The sequence below is a fragment of the Limulus polyphemus genome, unplaced genomic scaffold, assembly GCF_000517525.1.
Source record: "Limulus polyphemus unplaced genomic scaffold, Limulus_polyphemus-2.1.2 Scaffold829, whole genome shotgun sequence".
Classification (NCBI taxonomy): domain Eukaryota; kingdom Metazoa; phylum Arthropoda; class Merostomata; order Xiphosura; family Limulidae; genus Limulus; species Limulus polyphemus.
The window spans coordinates 232,893-240,374 of record NW_013666439.1 but is presented as its reverse complement, the minus strand read 5'-3'; the positions used below and the strand labels follow the sequence as shown (position 1 = coordinate 240,374).

The following is a 7,482-nucleotide window of genomic DNA, read 5'->3' as shown; positions in this document are numbered from 1 at the left end:
CGAGCATGTTTGGTGTGACGGGGATTCGAACCCGCGACCCTCTAATTGCGAGTCGAGCGCCCTTTCCACCTGGCCATGAAGACGTAAGAACACCTAGTGTGTGTACAAGTTAGTCTCGATATGAATAATAGTCGCTATCTAGATGTCTAATATGAATAATAGTAATCATTGACAGAGCTCATCTTAGTTGTCGTGTGTTTTCAGCAAAAGGAGATAACACTATCGTAAAGAATTAATGTGGTTACTATGGGTAACAAGCGAAAGAGGTTGCAATATATAAGTACTACTTTTCACTAACAGGAGGGTACTTAATATTATGGTAACTGACCTTTAACTATTTGAAGGACGCAAAATTATATTGTTTTACGTAAGAAAAATCGTCATTTGCCGAATTGATGGTAGAAGTAGGCATTTTCAGTTTACTAGTGGTCAAATGCAGAAAATCGATCAGTGGTTTCATCTTGAACAATATTTTACTAGTAGGAATAGTTACGTCGAAGTCTGTTTACTAGTAGGAATGGTTACGTTGAAGTCTGTTTACTAGTTGGAATAGTTACGTTGAAATCTGTTTACTAGTAGGAATAGTTACGTCGAAGTCTGTTTACTAGTAGGAATAGTTACGTCGAAGTCTGTTTACTAGTTGGAATAGTTACGCCGAAGTCTGTTTACTAGTTGGAATAGTTACGTCGAAGTCTGTTTACTAGTTGGAATAGTTACGTTGAAGTCTGTTTACTAGTAGAAATAGTTACGTTGAAGTCTGTTTACTAGTAGGAATAGTTACGTTGAAGTCTGTTTACTAGTAGGAATAGTTACGTCGAAGTCTGTTTACTAGTAGGAATAGTTACGTCGAAGTCTGTTTACTAGTAGGAATAGTTACGTTGAAGTCTGTTTACTAGTAGGAATAGTTACGTTGATGTATGTTTAGTAGTAGGAATAGTTACGTTGATGTATGTTTAGTAGTAGGAATAGTTACGTTGAAGTCTCGACGAGTATGGATGGATTGTGAGTGGAGTTCAATTTGTACCAGTAGCCTGTTACCACACCACTGTGGCCACACGATATGTCAAAGTCAGTCTCATGTGGCTGCAAAAAGGGTTGCAGTAGCAACTGCTCCTGTGTCAAGAAACAAGTACCATGTTATCTAGGGTGCAAGTGTCATGGATCAGTGGTAAGGTGTTCCTGTGCAAAGTACTTGGTATAGTTTGATGAAAGTAATGATCCCGAATCTGATGAAAGTAATGATTGGTCTCTGAACTTTGTTGTGTTTTATATCCATGTTTGACGATATGTGCTTATATTTAAGCGTGTCTACTTTTGAGATTTACATGTAAATTTATCCAGATGAGCACTTTGTTTTCTAAGGATAAGTTATAAAAAGCAGTATCTGGGAATACTATATATGGTGTTCATCCTCACGTAGTAGGCAACATCCTGTTGAGTGAATCTACTTATCTCTTTGAGTTTATTGTGATGTGTTGACTCAGTATTTCAAGCCTTATTGTTTTCAGTGTTAGATTAAGTATATTTTGCTGTTAAATAAAGATGTTTTCTCAGTGACATGTAATAATCAGCCTTATCTGAGATAGTTCTCCTAGGCATTATAACGTTTAAACGTTTGAGTTCATATATTATCAATGCGTTAAAACGGATTTTCCAGTAATATTTTATTAAACACATTGCATGATGTCAATCTAGTAAAGGTCCTTTGACCATAAAAGATGTAAGAATATAGTTTATGTTAAATATTAAGGTTAATAAAGATATCTGTAACAATTTTACATTCTCATGTATATCATCTGTATATGTCAAAAGGAGGGTATCCGAGTGGTAAAACCTACCATCACAGACCATGCGGTAAAAAACCTACAGTAGCTGATCCGCCTGGTTGTGCACCTAGAAAGTACTGTTTGGTAGTAGCAGAAATGAAATAACATTCCCAACCTTTTACAGCTTCCTGGGTATATATATATATAATTACTTGCGCTATACCTCAAATATGAGCAGTCACTCCCTGATAATTACATTACTACTGGATAAGACTCTACAGTCATAGTACGTACTTTATTAATGTTTTGTTTAATAGCCCATTAATTGTCTGAAAGAATTACATTTGTAGCCTTTTCAGCCTAGAAGATATTGTACTTCAATTCTAAATGAGGACACATGATTTAGATGCTGAGATTTTCTTGCTTATGAGATTTACTTTACTATTGATTGAAACCATACGTAATGTAATTTAAAACAATAAAAAATATTCTTAATAATGCAGCAGAAGTTAAGTGAATGACTAGCTATAATTTTCCTTAATGATGTATATTAAATATGAGACTAATTTTCTGTTGAACGAAAATTTAATTCTAATTTTTTAACGCTGCTAGTTATTACCTGGTATTATAGTAATGTTTGCCCGTCACTCTTTAAAGACCGTTAAAAACCAGTTGTTGTTGTTTTTTCTTTCCGGTTTACTTGAGAATTGGCACTGATATGTATATTCTTAGAATTATTATTTTTTGTAATACCTCATATCAGAAACCTAAAAATAAACGTGACGTTATGTTACTTTTTTGAAAGCGATTTTAAATATGTTGGTTAGGATTCGATATATATTAAATGGGAAAACGTAAATATTGTAAAATGTACAGGATACATGAATAATCTGTCCTGCTGAACTGAATACACAGTAATTACAAGTTGTATGTGTTCACTATGTGTTTATATAGTTTCTATTCAGGAAGGCACGACATATTAATACCTGGGCAGACCAAGATAGATTAAAACCACGAACGTTAACTGAGGATTGGAAATCCATTTCTCAACAGATGTGCCAGATGTCATAAAAATCATATATCCTGAGCAATATATAAAGATTCATATACAGTTTACTGACAAAAACTTTATTTAATACTAATAAATCGAACAACATAGAGCATTAGAGCTTTGTTCATATGACTTGTTCTGGTCTGTATATTCAGAAGGAATATTAAATAATTGTTTTTATGATTACAGAACTCTTTGAAAACAACAACAACAAAAATAACAGAAATGTATACAGTGTTCAAATGAGAGAAAACATGAGGTGTACATTAGTATACTATAGAAGTAAGCTACAGCTACAGTCTTCGCCAAAATGTGCATATATTATAACAAATAAATGCATTATTATTAAGATGGAATCACGACACACGGTAGTGTGTTATGCGGCCAAAACAACCTGCAGGACACACAGTGTGTTAATAACAGGAGTGATAGTTTAGAAATTTTCCACTTTCGGTAGATCGGACTGTGTTAATCCAAATTACCATATATTTTCAGCGGATATACTTTACTGAACTCTTACTTCACATTTCAAATTTCAAAGAATTAATTACGAAACACATGTGATATAAAATTTCCAATTTTGATTGAATTTCGTCCAATATTTTTTTCTTCGCACCGAAAGTACGGAAAGTTTATTATATGGAAAAACATACTTAACTTTGATGGATATGTTCTCAAATTTGGCATACTGATATATCTTTATAACCTACAATTAGGTGTCAAATTTGGCCTAAATAAAGGCGATATGTGCAAAGTTATTCGACAAAAACCGTTCAATTTTGAAAATATTTTTTGCGCACGACTACACAAAAAGTTACGTTAGATAGCAGTCTAAAATGTTTACTACAGCTTTACCTAAAATACTCATCAGTTATAAAATATCTAATCTAATTTTTACATTATTCCAATAAAATCATTTGTTTTACTCACCATCATGCCCCATGTTGAACAAAAAACGTGGCCTAACTAATTAATGAATGAATATTTGCTGAAAAATTCTCATCAATGTCATAAATCTAGTTACCAATTTGGCCGCCAATTTTGATTTCCTTCCTTTAAGTCGCAAACTCAATCCTTTTTCTCACACCTAAGGTGTCTTTGATTAGATACAAATACACTTAGCGCTGTCAAACTGAGAAATGCATGTTATATTAAACATCTACATATGTAATTTGTATAATGAGACAGGTTTATGGACATAATTATCGATTTATCAGAAGAGCAAAAAATTTTATTGGACATCTGTGGAAAGATGTATAATTCAGGATTTTACCCATCACAACAAAACCTTACCAAAACATATATAATGACAAAATATAACATCAAATTATTATAAATAGCGTCTGTAACTTTAAATAAGTTCATATTAAACATTCAGTACTTGGTTGGTCCTCCTCCTACTCTAAAAAAACCTTCGCAAGTCGACGTGACATGCTGTAGATGAGGTCATTGATAATTTCATCCAAATTTTTACTAGAAGGCGCTGCAACTCAGCTACAGTATCTGGTTTAAGGTCATGGTTAGCAATTTTCCTGCTCAGTTCCGCCCAACAGTTCTCAATGGGATTACAATCTGGAGACATTGCTGGCCATGACAATCTTGTAACATCCTCCTGGTCGAGATAATCCTGAACAATACACGCACTGTGGGTAGTGGCATTGTCATCCTGGAGCACAAATGTATTACCAAACCTTGCTTTAGCATATGGCAGAAATATAGTCTCCATGTGATGCCTGTAGGAGGCGCCATTGACGTTTATAAAGAGCAGTTTTTCCACCATAATGAACAGCTACCAAAACATGTACTGCACCACCTCCTGTGGGAAAGACAATGTTCCCTCATCTGTTCCCCAGGTAAACGACGAACACGAATCCAATCATCAACTTTAACAAATTGGAAACAGAATTCATCTGAAAAGGTGACATGTCGCCAGTGTCCTAACTGCCAGTTGGCATGTTGACGGCGGTGAATTCTGGTTAATATTGGTTTGCAGATAGTCCTTCTTACAGAATAACCTTATTTGGTCAGTCTCCTATTCACTGTTCTTCTGGATACCCTGGAATAAATGTACTTATACCATTCCTGCCGTTAGGTGTTGCAAGATTTCTTTCGACATTGACGTGTTAACCTGATCAAAACACGGTCATCATAGGCAGTAGTTTTTCGGCGTCTACCAGTAGACTTTCCTAGAACAATGTTTCCTGTAGTTCGATGACATTTCAGGATTCTGGATACATTGCACTATGGTACTCTACTTCTCTGGCAATGTCCGTTTGCTTCATATCATTTCTGGACAGTCAAACAATTTAATGCCCTATAACTTCTGGCACGTGACGAGGCATGACTCTACATCAAGTACACAGAAATTGTCTGTTTCGAAAAAAAATTATTCCAAAAGAACACCCTTTTATATAAAACAGGTGTGTGTGTGTGTTTTGACGAACAGATTATCAAAACAATTTATACAGACCAGAATAACAACTTTTACATGTTTTTCTGATCATACGCTACCTTCTCTATTACTACTAGGCCATTTACTCAATAACTATTTCATGCATGTAGAAAATAATATCAATATAGAACAGTATGCAAACATTTTGGCCAAGACTGTATTTGTTGAGATACATTTTTATTCATCGAGTTAACATACTGCCAAATATATACAATGTATAATTTCATACTGTTATGATTTTTATCGAGAGTTCTTTTTAACTATAGTAATATAAAGTTGCTTTTATTTGTATATGTCTGCTTGATTGTCCGTGACAAAAATGTTCTGTCTTCCCGACGTCTGATTTCCATGAATTCAAATTCGATGACGAGGAACCCAATTTGAGACTAACAATGGTTGCACCTGATGATGACAAAACCTTGTCGAAACGTTGTACATTTGCTGTTATGTTAAACTTATATTAAAGTTTTTCTTCATTACCCATTCAAGCCGTCTCCAGCCATTATTGATTTCCAAGAAGCTCTCTGGGGTTCTTTGATATGCCATAGAGGAATTCTAAAAATCCCGAATTTATAAATTTTCTAACTCTTAGGTGTTTGACAGCCATTTCAACTTCAGTCCTTCCTACTGCCTAAGTGAGCGAGAATAACGCACACGCACGCAGTCCCAACATCCTCGTGAAGCCAACGAAACAAATGTTTTACTTTTTTTAAGTAACTGACAGGAGACAACAAGATTTATTTTGCATTTCTGTTAAAGAATAAAAAAAAATGCAGACATCGCAGTAGAGAAAGATCTACGGAAAATATTTGAAATTTACTTCGTGGGGTAATAAGTACTTGTATTTGGTATTTCCATCCTCAACAGTGTCTTAGACGACATATGGACTAAACAGCCAGGGCAGGAAGCTGGCCAGAAGAGGGATACCAGTTAGCAGCACCGTCTGTCTTCATCCACACTTTTAACCGAATAGCGATATTGGGTGTAACTTTTATAGAATTGCAATTTTCAGTTTGAACGGCACTTAGTGCGCACTAACGGTCCTATAATGTGTAAGACCTATAGGACCTATAACGGTCCTATAATATCGATTTTTTTTCGATAACAGAACGCGAATGATAGAGCGTCGATCGATAGTCCGGCTCGCTAACCACTGAGATACGTTTGTTTTTCGAATTTTGCGCATAGCTAAAAATTTATAAAGGCAATTAATACACTGATAGTCTACAGTGAAATGAAAACATTGTTTAGTTTACAACATATAATATTACAATAATGTTCGATTATCATGCAGTATCAAAAGCATCGCGGCAATAAACAACAGACTTAATACTAATGTCTTATGACGAGGATAATTGTAAGCATTCCTCGCCAGCTTGTACAATCATAATAATTGTTATTGTATTGGTTTGTTATGAATTTCGCGCAAAGCTACTCGAGGGCTATCTGCGCTAGCCGTCCCTAATTTAGCAGTGTAAGACTAGAGAGAGAAGGCAGCTAGTCATCATTACCCACCGCCAACTCTTGGGCTACTCTTTTACCAACGAATAGTGGGATTGACCATCACATTATAACGCCCCCACGGCTGAAAGTGCGAGCATGTTTGGTGGGACGGGGATTCAAACCCGCGACCCGCAGATTGCGAGTCGAGCTCCCTAACAACCTAGCCATGCCGGGCCATACGATATTGAATATTTGCCCGTATATTTTTTGGTTGCAGATGTAGTAAGCTGGTCATTTTTACACACACACACACACATATATATAATGAATAATATAGCTCAATTACCTAACATTTTCATATTAACAAATCTAATTTTGTTCAGAAAATAATCTATAAAATACAAGCGACAGAAAGCGCTGAGAGACAGAGATAATTTTCTTTGCAGATGATTGATACAGACACTAGACGTACTAATGAGTCTGTGTATCTTTTTAATGGTTCATCAAAGCTCTTCAGAATATTATAACCGAGCTAGATGTATGAAGTGGAATGTTATCCAAATCGGCTTTATATGGTTTATGTGTGGAAAATTGGCTGACTGATGCAAATGCTGTTTATATATATATATATGTGTGTGTGTGTGTGTGTGTACATACAAGCTGAATGCGCGTGATATGACTGGAAATAATGATTAATTTTCTTCTCAAAACTATATCTAAGTAAATGTTTTATGAACATGTTTTCTATAAATTAATTATAATCTAGTAAC

At 35.1% G+C, this 7,482-nt stretch overlaps 1 protein-coding gene across 2 annotated transcripts in view; it reads right to left on the bottom strand.

The window, feature by feature from the left end:
- LOC106460754 (metabotropic glutamate receptor 8-like) overlaps positions 1–7,482 on the bottom strand; it is a 116,805-nt gene that overhangs the window by 42,052 nt on the left and 67,271 nt on the right. The window lies entirely within an intron of this gene.